The sequence below is a fragment of the Lipotes vexillifer genome, unplaced genomic scaffold, assembly GCF_000442215.2.
Source record: "Lipotes vexillifer unplaced genomic scaffold, Lipotes_vexillifer_v1.1 scaffold413, whole genome shotgun sequence".
Classification (NCBI taxonomy): Eukaryota; Metazoa; Chordata; class Mammalia; order Artiodactyla; family Lipotidae; genus Lipotes; species Lipotes vexillifer.
In genome coordinates this window covers 1,386,039-1,399,743 of record NW_006769725.1, presented here as the reverse complement: position 1 = coordinate 1,399,743, position 13,705 = coordinate 1,386,039, and the positions used below count along the sequence as shown (strand labels likewise).

General features: G+C 41.9%; 1 pseudogene; it reads right to left on the bottom strand.

The window, feature by feature from the left end:
* Nucleotides 1-12,645: 12,645 nt before the first annotated feature.
* Nucleotides 12,646-13,705, bottom strand: part of LOC103072158 (ferritin light chain pseudogene) — a 6,235-nt pseudogene continuing 5,175 nt past the window's right edge.

The window sequence follows — 13,705 nt, the reverse complement described above, 5'->3', positions numbered from 1 at the left end:
ATCTGAAGGTGGCTAGAGGGAGAAAAGGGGAAAGTGATTTGAAGATGGAATAAGTCATAGCTTATGCAGACGTCCTCCCTGGTAAAAGCCAGAGAAGTGTTGACTTCACAACCATCCTACTGAATCAACAGAGTTTTATTTGCCAATGAAAAATGAGCATCGGTGAAGGAGAGATTTATTCACACATTGGGTCTAATAGGACTCTCCTTTCAGGGGCACAAGGCGTCTGGGGCTTTGATGACTCCATCTGCTAGAACTGCTGAAAAAGGGAAAAAAGGAGAAAAAGCACAACAACTGCAGGACTACAGCAGCCTCATCTGTGAATCACTTGACCCCCTGGGCCGGGATGGGCACCTTGCTGCTTCCGGTCACTGCAGGGCTGTCTGCGTTCAATAATCACTAGCTGTTTCCTGTTCACTGGACTGGGTACAAAATAGATTCAGGAAAGGGTTAGGTGCCCACCCAATCTAAGACTCTTGGGAGTTAACAGTCATCTGGGCAGTGACTTTCCATGAGGGCAGCTGGAGGTTTTTTTTGTTTTTGGTTTTTTGGGTTTTTTTGGGCTGAATAAATTATGTGGCTCATGTTTGTGGGGGGGGGGGATGGGATCTGGTTGGATACCCAAGTGTGACAGGTGTTTATTTTGTGTTAAGCTAGGATAATTTGTTACATGAAGTGGCTCTGGAATATAAAAATGGCCTCGATTCAACTTTTAAACCAAATATTTGCAATTTGAAGTAATTAGCAGTTAGGACAATAACATCTGGTACATTTGCAGGCATATTTCAAGGAAATTTATAGTCATGGGCTCAACGACATTTATTGAACTCTATTAGCCCAGTCGCAAATAGTAGCCTACTATCACTCTGCTGATAGAAAAACAAAGGCAGAAAGAGGGTAAATTACCTGCTCTGGACGAGTGGCTTACTGGCAGCGAGGATTAGAACACAGAGAAGCTGATCTGGTCCCAGGGAGCTGACCTTTGAGGCATAGCAGAGGCGACATTGCAAATGCCAGCCCCTGTTGGCCATGACTGATACCTGGAGAAATCTGTGACTTTAAAGACATGATGCTGCTTCCATAAATAATATTTACCAGGTTATTTATTCATGGGTTATGGATTATTCACAGGTCATAATTGTGAATGAAGCCATTGCAGCTGATCCTACTGTGGTGATTAATATTACATTAATGCATGGGATGATAGAATAAATACACACACATTTTGTCAACTGAAGATGCCCAAACTGAACGGATGGTGCATGCAGCTTCTAGAAAGCAGAAGGTTTTCCAGTCTTCTACTCTAGGCCTTGTAGTAAGTATGTTAGGGAAGCCTAAGGACACAGATAGGGAAGGGCATAAAATAGAGCTGCCTGTCAAGAGAACTGAGTTCTCATTTGCAACAGGAATAAGTGAATCTATTAGGAGCTGGAGGACTTGAGAGAGAAGCTTACATGTAGATACTCTTCATACTCCAGTGCTTTGCTGTGCACGTGTCCCATGGAAGGCCTTTTTACTTTTCTTCTGTTATCCACCTATAGAGAAAACCTGCATGCATTAGCAACTCAATGGTAGTTTCATCTTACTGCAACACATAAAGATATTTATTGGCAAAACACCTCACAGGGGTGTTTTGTTAGAAAAATGAAGGCCATCTGTTCTGGCATCTCTGGGTAGTACTTTCTTCTCTTTTGTTCTGCAGAATTGCACTGCTTTGTACTCTCTCACTTTCAGCAGCAAAGCAATTTTGTAAGTGGTGCACTCAGATGCTCTGATGAAGTTATAACTGATAACAGGCACTGAGATGAGCATGCTGCAGTGAAAAATGGGGCATGTCAAAGAAAACTGATTCATAATCATAAAATGCAGACAAGGTGGTAGGAAGTGGTGAGTGTACTGCAGCCTGTCAGTTGCCCACTTCCAGGTTTGTCCACAGCCCGAGGGAACCATATCTTGTCAGAAATGCTTGTGGATGCTAATCTGTCAACACTTGTTCAATCTCAAATTGTATCAGAGGGTTCAGTCTCCTTTTGGACTTCAGCAGTCACCTCCTAGCTCTATTAGATCTCCTTTGGTCAAATGAACTTCCATTTAAAAGCTGCAAGGCTTTTCTCTTCTGTCTCTTTCCCCATGGAACTGGAAATATGGGCATGTACTGTTTACTTCTTTTAACAGTGACCTGATAGATCTTTGATATAAAATTCCAGTCACCTCCCAGAAAAACACACAATCCCAATCCACCATCCCTTCTGTGCCCCTTTGTCTAACAGTCTTTCCTGCCTGGGTCAATGATTTTCCTTTCAGTCATGGAATCCAGCTGCTTTATCCTTTCCTGTTGTGGATTTTTCTTACAAGTGCTACTCTCCTGCCTGGGGTCTTTTTCCTCCTTGCCTCCATGCATGTCTCACTCTCTCTCCTTCTCAGCAAATTAAATCCTTCTCTAAGATGCATCATCTCACAGACCTTTCAGTTTCTCACTACCCGAGACTTCCTTTTCAGACAATATTTCATATGAAATAAACTGCAAATCCTCCCCTGACAAAATACCTAGAAACTCTGAATGAACAATTTCTTAAACCTCCCCTATAAATGCCTAGATGAGGTCACAAAACATAATCTCTAGGGGACAAACGAATAAAAAGCCTTATCTGACACTCTAATTGCTCTGTGTGTGTGTGTGTGTGTGTGTGTGTGTGTGTGTAGGAGAGGAATGGTTTCCAGTAATCATGATAAGATAAGGATTTAGATGATATCACCATGGGGGGACCAATGACAAGGCTTGGGGCCTATATGAAGTAGGGATTGGAACTGAGACCTTTATGGTGGGACTCTTGAAGGGCAACACCCTCCATAAAAGAGAGACTAGAAAATAAGTCTGTTCACCCTCACAAGGATTTTTTTAAAACTAAGCACGTTTGCTGTAGGTCAGTCTTCCATGAAGAATTTCATAATCATTGGCTTGTTAATCTCGTGGATTTGTGGTTCAAATGTATACTGCCCTGTATGATTTGTGAACCCACAAGTTGAAAATCAACATGAGAAGTGGCCACAGGTCAGTGAAACCCATGAGTACCTGGAAAGAGCAAACACCCAGCCCAGGCCACAGAGGTTTCCCACAGAAATAGACACTCTGAAGATGAGTTCACAATCTAAAATTACAAAATATTTAAGGAAATAATTCACCCTGAACTAGAATCAGCAAAGGCAGTAAACAAACATCAGGATCATAACCTGAAGAAATTCAGATGTTACATTTAAAAACCTCAAACTGTATCAGAGGGTACAGTCTCAGACTTTAAAAGGTGAATTAAAATGATTAAAAGAAGAAATACAAAAGAACAAGAAATGGCTAGTATCAAAGAGAACCTCTAGAAATTTACATGTAATCATTTAAATAAAAACTCAGAGTATATTAAACAGAATATTAGATTCAGCTGAAAAGTGAATTAATGAACTGAAAAATATATCTGAAGAAAACTATAATGTAACTCAATTAAATGTATGGATGATATGAACTACAGATAGACATAAAGAATAGACTGAGTTGCTCTAACATATATGTCTAATACAACTTCCACATGGAAGAAACAGAGGGTAGAATTCCCCTTAAGAGAAAAGGTCACATACATTTATTCTCTTCTATTACTGTACATCCATCCATTCATCCATCCACCTAATCATTAATCCTTCCCTCCCATATATTCACTCACTAAACATTTATTCAAGTATATAGTCTGCCTTTATATTGTGTTATGTGCTTTGTGCACAGAAATAAAAATCTAGTCCCATACTTACACTTCCAAAACATTGCTTAATGTTATATAATCATCCTTAGAATGGTAAGAAACTCTCAAAGGGAAGAATCTAAAGTTTAATTAGGATCTCAGTTAGGTTACCATCTCAAATGCTGCAATATAGTACAAGTACAAAGTAGTAAAATTAACTATCCTGAGGAAAAAGGAAAAAAAAAGAGAAGGGCATTTATGTAGGTATATTAATGTGTACATAACACAGCAAGAAGAAATTACACAGCTGGCATGAGCCATGGTTGATGTTGCCTTCAGCCGGCACCTCCGATTGTTGGGTTTCTTACTGAAACCTTCATTCCTGAGCATCTGGGCTCTTGATGTCCAATCTGTCTTGAACTGCAGGACTCTTCCATTAATCTTTACCTCTTGACTTAATAGAGGCACCTTAGGATCAGTTGGGTTCCAGCCGTACTCCTTCATGCCCCTGTTTTGCAGCAGTCACTCTATTTCCCCAAGGGAGCCAGGACCTAGCATCACTTTTTTGCTGCTTTATCTAGCATCCCCAGGAGGAGTAAATGAACAGATGGTAGTTGCCACCTCTAATTTAGGGGGATTATTGTTAAATCCTTTGATAGAATCATTTCTCCTTTGGATATTGAAAACTCTAAGTCAGCAGAGTAAATAGTCATGGAGATTGAGAGCAAATATTTTGTGAATGAGTCATTGGGTGTAACTAAAATATGTGCCCATCTCATTCCCCTCTGGTGCTGGGACTCACGTCTTCTAGCCAGTCCTCTTCAGAGCGTTTACCATATCCTGTAGGACAGCATTTCAAGCTTGAAAAATGTTATGTACCGGTTGACATGATAACTGGGTATTTAGCAAGCAATTCCAGCTACATCTGGGGGATGGGGAAACAGATGTGATCAGTGAATTTTTATTGCATTGACTTATTTCTTTTTACAATGAAAGGACTTTTTTTGGCCAGAAGCAATGTTGTGTGACATTCCGTTAGGATGAAAAACCCATCTAGTAAGTCCATGGTATTGAAAAGACTGTCCAACGTGAAAGGCATATCCAAACTCAGAATAAGTGTTTGTTCCAGGGGATGTAGCAGGATTCAGCATAATTAATCTGCCACAAGATGGCTTCGTGTCCCAGTTGTGGTTGACTGGGACGATAGCCAGACAGTCATAGTGAGAATAGGTCCTTCTTGATGAGTCTGTGTATTACCTCTGTCCCTGCCAATGTTGATGACTGTGCAGAAGCCCAGTGAGCAGGATTGGCAGGCTGGAGAAAGAGGCTAACTGGTACCACAGGCTAGTTGAGCGGCACCTAATTACCAAGCAGCTTCTCTGCAGTAAAGGCATTATAATCAGTATCAATATGAGATACAGATATTCTCCTTGTTGTCAGTCCTCTGATCCTGTCTCTTCTAAGAACTTGACAACCCATCCAGTCAAACCAGTCAGGACCTTCTTTTCGGCAATGTGGACAGAAAAATTACTTAAAGCTCTGCCCACTGGGACTATTTCTTTCCTTTACTTCATTTCTCTTCAGGTCTACCCCAGGGTGGGCTCTAATATCATGGTGGTCTACCTTTGCCTGTTGTCAGCCACAGATTTCTCTTTCATATCAGCTAGTCATAGGAAACTTTCCATGCAGCAGTGTGAGCAGCTTGGGAGATGTAGCCCTGCTGGAAAAGTGGACAATGTTCTTTTTCAGTTTTTTCCATGAGGATCTTCCTAAGGCTGGTCTCTAATACACCAATTTCTCCTTGATTGTGGAGTATATTACTTACAGCCAGTTTTAGAACTAGGTAGATCTGAAAACTCCAAGTTTATGATGGTCAACTTGTAATAGGAAAGAACCTTTGTATTTTATTACAAGTTAATCACTAAAGGGATGTTGCCTATAAGCTTAAATTATACGTAATGGCCCATCTCTGGGAACCCTGCCTCCCAGGTAATGAGCATTAAGCTAAAATACCTTTGTTTAGCTCACAGGAAACATCCTGACCAGGCCCATCTGTAAACGACTGCAGGAAGGAAGAAATTAACACATCTTCTCTGGAGGCTGACCAGAACCAGGAAATGTTTGACTTTACTCCCTCCCCTTATAGTATAAAAGAAGCCTGAATTCTAACTCAGACAAGATGGTTCTTTGGAACATGAGTCCACCGTCTTCTTGGTCTGCTGGCTTTTCTATTAAAGTTGCTATTCCTTGCCCCAGCATCTCATCTCTTGATTTATTGCCCTGTTGTGCAGTGAGCAGTACGCATTTGGACTCAGTAACAAACTGAGGTTCCTGATCACCAGATGTTCTATGGTTAGCAGGACTCAGTGACAAGCAAACAGTTGTTTTCCAAAAAAGTAGTTATACACCAAAGGGGACATGGCTTTCTTCAAAATTCTTGGGAGCCTTCACTGTGACTCTTCTGCTGGGATTTTGCCACAAGCTTAATACATTATCTTAATCTGCCCAAGGCATTTAAACCACCATACCCCATTGAATTGGCTGAGTCATGGAGATCAAAGGACAGAGCTTTTGCAGTATAGCTCGGACAAGATAAAAACTCTTCTCTTGCTCTAAGCCTTATTCAAATTACGTAGTGTCAGATCACCGTATAAACCAGTTACCTTGTAAATATAGTATATATAGCTTCCAAAATGCAAGGATCCCACCAAGACTTATATGTACGTGAAACTACAACTTATTTTTAGTTTTGAAGGGGATATCCTGCCTTGTACCAGGTTGCCCATCTGCCAAAAACTTCACTGAACTATCAGATCCCTCTAACTTTGTGACACCCACCTCCTGTCTTCTGATGAGCCTGTGTCTAACTTGAGCCTCCAGGCAACTTGCTAGTTCCTGCTCTTCAGGTTATATTATTGTTATCATCAATATGGTAGACCAGTGAGATATGTTGTAGACTGGGAAACAGTCAGGATCCTTGGGAACTAAATTGTAGCACAGGGCTGGGAAGTTGATGTTTCCTGAGGCAGGATAACAAAGATGTACCACTCTCTATTTCAGGGGAGTCTAATGGTTTCTGGTGTTTTTTTCTGCTTGTGGAGATTTGAAAAGAAAATCACTGGATCAGTAGCTGCTTACCAGGTGTCACTGGCTATACTAATTTAGTCCATTAAAAAGAGTACATCTGGGGCTTCCCTGGTGGCACAGTGGTTAAGAATCTGCCTGCGAATGCAGGGGACACGGGTTCAAGCCCTGGTCCGGGAAGATCCCACATGCCGCGGAGCAACTAAGCCCATTCGCCACAACTACTGAGCATGCGCTCTAGAGCCCACCAGCCACAACTACTGAGCCCACGTGCCTAGAGCCTGTGCTCTGCAACAAGAGAAGCCACCACAATGAGAAGCCCGTGCACCAAAAGGAAGAGCAGCCCCAACTCGCCACAACTAGAGAAAAGCCTGCGTGCAGCAACAAAGACCAAATGCAGCCAAAAATAAAATAAAATTAAAAAAGAAAAAGAGTACATCTGGAATAGCAACATTTGTTGGCATCAGCAACTAGCTCAAGTTATGAAAATTCACTATTACTTTCTCAGAATCAATGATATTTTGCATTAACTAAACTAGAAAATTAAACTGGGCATGTTAGAATTACCACCCTGCATTTTCTAGCCTTCAATGGTAGCAATAATCTCTATGCTCCTAGGGGTGTAGTATTGCTCTTGGTTTACTATTCTGTACAAAAAGAGAGATACACAGGCTCCGGGTGGACCTATTTTCTTACTCTATGAGTTGGAAATCTACTGTGATTTACTTACTCTATGAGTTGGAAATCTACTGTGATTATTTTTCCAGCTACTGAAATGTATTCAAACGTTATGTTCAGGACCTGGGGAAATAACCATGTAATGAGTTGTGGGTCACACATACCCAATTGTGAGGGAATCTTAGGTGAAAATTCTTTTTTTTTTTTTTTTTTTTTTTTCCCGTACGCAGGCCTCTCACTCTTGTGGCCTCTCCCGTTGCAGAGCACAGGCTCTGGATGCACAGGCTCAGTGGCCATGGCTCACGGGCCCAGCCGCTCCGCGGCACCTGGGATCCTCCCGGACCAAGGCACAAACCCGCGTCCCCTGCATCGGCAGGCGGACTCTCAACCACTGCGCCACCAGGGAAGCCCCTAAAATTCTTTTCATAGCTTATAGTTCTGGGAGTATAACATATTGAATATTTATATCTGTGTGTATTGTGGAGGGGGTCTTCTCATCGGGGAAAAAGCCTAGATACTTCATGAGACATAATTTTTGGTATTTTGGGGCTTGAAGGAATTCAGGGTAATCTCAAAAGATCTAGGGTTAAGAAAAAGAAAAAAGAAAAAAAGAAAAAGAAAATCTGTGAGGAGTCAGCAAACAGCAAACACACAGGAGAAAGTAGGGATTTCTCCAAAGTCAGGAACCGAATTGTCACTGCTTCCAAGAAACTGTGCCTTGGCCTGGTGATGAGGTAGGGGTGGGAAGTTGCTAAATCTGAGTGTCCAGAATAAGCCTAGGAAACTTGAAGGTGGCCTGAGTGGTCACAGGTTGGTAGCCTATCCTAGCTCAAGGCTGAAGGAAACCAAATCCTTGCTAAATATCTTCATTTTAGGCTTTTAGGTTTCCACTCATTAAAATCAACCAAATATAAGCCTACCATCAAAGATTACTAAACATGCAAAGGAACTAAACTACATAAGTGAGAGTTAGTCTAGGTAACCTATGACATATTAGACTCTCAAGACTCTGAACATGGGAATCATAAAATAGACTTCCATAAGATATAGAACATCAAATGATATTTTATAAAATTAAGAAAAAATAGAAGATGGAATAACCAAAATGTGCAAACTACAAGTCACTATTTAAAATGTCTGGGCATATATAAAACAGTATGAAATACAATTTTTAGAAATGAAAAATGTAGTTGTTGAAAAATGAACAGATTGGTTAAAGAGCAAATTAGATATAAGATAAGAGAAATAAGTTAACTGAGAGACAGACCTGAAGAAATTAACTGGGATACAACACAGAGAAATAAGGAGGTATAAAATAGGAAAGAAATGTTAAGAGATGTGGAGGATAGAAAGAGGAGGTCTAACATCATGTTATTTGAAGTATAATACATGGAATAGTAGCAAGAGCCCTGCTTAGGAGATTGTTAGAAATTCAGACTCAGGGCTTCCCTGGTGGCGCAGTGGTTGAGAGTCCGCCTGCCAACACAGGGGACACGGGTTTGTGCCCCAGTCTGGGAAGATCCCACATGCCGTGGAGCGGCTGGGCCCGTGAGCCATGGCCGCTGAGCCTGCACGTCCGGAGCCTGTGCTCCACAGCAGGAGAGGCCACAACAGTGAGAGGCCCGCATACCGCAAAAAAACCCAAAAATAAACAAAAATTCAGACTCAGCCTCTCTGATGACCTCTTGAATCCGAATCTGCATTGGTCAGTAAACTCCCCACGTGGTTCATATGTACCCAAAGGTTTGAGAAACTGGGTGAACCAATTTATAATTTGAATCCCAGAGAGAGAATATGAAGAGAATGGAGAAAAAGCAATATTCGAAGAGATGACGAATTGATGGATGACATGAATTCACTTATTCATACCAAGAAGAATGAATCAGAAGAAATTTTACACCTAGAAAGATTATAATCAAACTAGAATACCAAAACCCAAAAATAAATACTAGAGAGAAAAGACAATTAGACATTTGACATCTACAGTGATTTCAATAGCAACAGTAGAAGCAGAAGAAAGTGGAATAATATCTTCAAAGTGCTGGGAAAAAAAACCCAAAAAACCTCTCTGTATCCACCAAAACTACCTTTTAAGAAGAAAGGCAAAATAAAGACATTACATAACCAAAAATGGAGAGAATTTATGAACAGATTTATACTTGAGAACTTCTGAAGGAAGCATTTAAGGATGAAGAAAGATTATTCTAAAACGCATGCAAGGAGTGGCGAACAAAGAAACTGATAAACATGTAAATAAGTCTAAACAAACATGATCTGTATAAAATCGTATCTAATTTGTGGGAATTAAACAAAGGGCAGAATTAAAATACTTGACAACTAGTATTATGTAAATTGGAAGGCGTGGTTAAAATTAAAGTGTTTTTAAGTCTTTGTATCATCTGGGTTAAGGTCAGTATGTTAACCATGGTCTGCACTGTGCTAGGTACTCACCGTAAAATTTCCAGGAAGACCCCTAGAAGAATACAAATAAACAGTATAAATTTTCAGAAGAAAGTACAGTTATCAGAAAGAGTGCATAACTTCCAGTTTGATTTTAAAATAAAATTGTTTACATTAGTTTTAAGTGTATCTAGGATGGAATCAAAGTACGAAAGCATTTGAGATATACCATCACCTATTTAAAAGATACAAGAACATGGGCTTCCCTGGTGGCGCAGTGGTTGAGAGTCCACCTGCCGATGTAGGGGACACGGGTTCGTGCCCCGGTCTGGGAGGATCCCACATGCCATGGAGCGGCTGGGCCCGTGAGCCATGGCCGCTAAGCCTGCGCGTCCGGAGCCTGTGGTCCGCAACTGGAGAGGCCACAACAGTGAGAGGCCCGTGTACCGCAAAAAAAAAAAAAACCCAAAACAATAAAAGATACAAGAACAAGTTTGTCATTAATAAGCAGAAATTTTGCATTGCTCTAGGCTAGATTTCCATTTCCCTCTTTCTGATACATTTTTAAAAATTTTATTGAAGTACAGATAATTTGCAATGTGTTAATTTCTTCTGTACAGTAGTGACTCAGTTATACATATCTATATATTATTTTTCATATTCTTTTCCATATGGCTTGTCACAGGATATTGAATATAGTTCCCTGTGCTACACAGTAGGACCTTGTTGTTTATCCATCCCGAATGTGATAGTTTGTCTCTGCTAACCCCAAACTCCCAGGCTTTCCCTCCCCCACACCCCTCCTTGTTGGCAATGACAAGTCTGTTCTCCGTATCTGTGCATTTCCCTCTTCCTTCAAAAGTTAATAATATATAGTTGGCCCTCTGTATCCACAGTTTTCTGCATCCTCAGATTCAACCAACCGTGGATCAAAAGTGGTTTTAGTCCGTGGATGGGAAACCCACAGATATGGAGGGCCAGCCCTTTTCTTTGTTACTACCAAGGGACTTGAGCACCTGAGGATTTTGGTATCCATGGATACCAATCACCCTCAGATACAGAGGGACAGCTGTACTTCCTGGTAGAAGGTTTTTAACTGATCTATCACAACTCTTTCCATAATTATGGGTATAGATTAATATTAATTTTTATTTCCTATGATATGTCTTTTTTTTTTTTTTTTTGGCGGTACGCGGGCCTCTCCCGTTGTGGAGCACAGGCTCCGGACGCGCAGGCTCAGCGGCCATGGCTCACGGGCCCAGGTGCTCCGCGGCATGTGGGATCTTCCCGGACCTTGGCACGAACCCGTGTCCTCTGCATCGGCAGGCAGACTCTCAACCACTGAGCCACCAGAGAAACCCCTGATATGTCTTTTTTATTAAAATTTAGTTACTATTACACTTATTATTAGTGCACAATTGGTCAAAACAACACATGTATTCCACATTTTGACCAATATAACTAAACATACAAAGTAAAATTTTATTGCAAATGCATCACTTATTGGGACAGTACTGCTTGGTTTCAATGAATTTGTGTATCCAAGAGTTGGTAGAAAGACAGAAGATTTAGCAGTAATTGTATTCCTATTTTGTGTTATATAAGATGTAAATCCTGAGAAAATTTTTCACACAAATAAGTAGATGAGAATAGAAGGAGTTTTATTATAGAAAGTCACCCACAGTGAAATTCCTTTAACACAACTGAATGATGATTTCTGAAGAAGGGAAGCTGATGTAATCCCTTTAAAAAATAATGGCAGTAAAATATACATAACATAAAATTTAACCTTTTAATTACTTTAAACTGTATTCATTGGCATTAAGTACATTCATGTTGTTGCACAACCATTACCACCAACCATCTCCAGAACTTTATCTCCCAAAACTGAAACTCTGAACTCATTAAACACCAACTCCCCATTCCTCCCTTCCTAGCCCCTGGACAACACCATTCTATTTTCTGTCTCTGTGAATTTGACTACTCTAGATATCTTATATAAGTGGACTCATACAATATTTGTCCTCTTGTGACTGGCTTATTTCACTTAGCATGATGTCTTTGAGCATAATGTCATCCGTGTTTTAGCATATCAGAATTTATTTCCTTTTTAAAGCTGAATGATATTGTACTGTATGTATACAGCACATTTTGTTTATCCATTCTTCTGTTGATGGACACTTGTGTTGTTTCCACTTTTGATTGTTGAGAATCCCTCTTTAGTAAGATAAGTAATGGACAGTTATAATATCCAGTTGCAACCTTCTGATTCTTATTTGGTACACATCCAAATGAATTTTCCTTTAGTCTCTAGCGGGCAAATTACAAAGTATTAAGCAAGCACAATTCCTCTGACCAAAGAAGCCAGTTATAAAAATTTTCCTGCTTCCATTTCCTTCCCTTGTTGACAGTTTGTAAATTATCTGTGGAGAATAAAATTAAATGGTCATGCTTTTGAGGTGCCAAACTATAGGAACACCAGTGACAGTTCCAAGTCCAAGACTTTCTAAATGAAGGAAGGATTTCACATGGCTGAGAAATCGCCTGGCCAGCAACGCTTGCTTTTCCAAGTGTCTCCAATATAGTCCAAGCGTAATGCATTACTTACTATACCCCACTCTTTTTTTTTTTTGCTGTAAAAAGCTTTATGGTTTCCATTTGGTCCAAGGCTTGGGAGAGAGCTCCAGGGTGGTTAAAAAGCTGCCTAGTGGATGCAGGGAGGGGCTTCAGGCAGAAACCCCGATGCCAGAGGGGCTCCTCAAAGGCTGCTGGGCTCCAGAGGCACCTCCTTGTGCTGGAGGGTGAGCCTTTCGAAGAGAGACCCACCCATCGCATCCTGCGGACCAGCCAGCCTGTGGAGGTTGGTCAGGTGGTCACCCATCTTCTTGATGAGTTTCACCTGCTCATCTAGGACAAGGCTCTCCAGGAAGTCACAGAGGCGGGGGTCTGCGCGGGCGGAACCCAGGGCACGCGGGTCCACAAGGGCCTGGTTCACCTTCTCCTCCAGGAGCACGAAAGCTTCCATAGTATCCTGGGTTTTACCCCACTCATCTGGAGATGGCTTCTGCACATTCTGGAAGATGGCGCGGCCGCCACGCTGGTTTTGCGTTTTCAGGAGATGCTTGGGTCCGTCGCACTTCTCCTTGGCCAATTCACGGAAAAAGTGGCCCATGCCCTCCAGGGCCACGTTGTCGCAGTCGAACTAGAAGCTCAGAGAGAGGGAGGTGTAGGAGGCCCGCAGATGTGCGTCGGCCAGGGGGTTGACAGTGGCCTCCGCCTCAGTGGGATAATTCTGACGAATCTGGAAACTCGTGGTTGATCGGTAGAAAGCAGTTAAGCTCAAAAAGTGGTGTTGGCTGGTCCTGGTGACCAGGGGTAGCTGAGTGGCTGATTTTGAAGGTTGCGACTGGAAAGAAGGTTGGAGGGTGATCGGAGGCTGGAGCAGGGGATGTCCCTGTGGGTCTGTTCCACCCAAACACTATTGAAGCAAGAGACAGATCCGCGGCACTGCCTAGCACACTGCCTACACCCTGACCTCCTCTGCTACAGTGAATGAATCTTATCAGCCCTTGTCTTAGTTTTCTATTGCTGCATAACAAATGACTGCAAATTTCAAAGCTTAAAACAGCACACAGGGCTTCCCTGGTGGAGCAGTGGTTGAGAGTCCGCCTGCCGATGCAGGGGACACGGGTTCGTGCCCCGATCCAGGAGGATCCCACGTGCCGCGGAGCGGCTGGGCCCGTGAGCCATGGCCGCTGAGCCTGCGCGTCCGGAGCCTGTTGCTCCGCAACGGGAGAGGCCACAACAGTGAGAGGCCC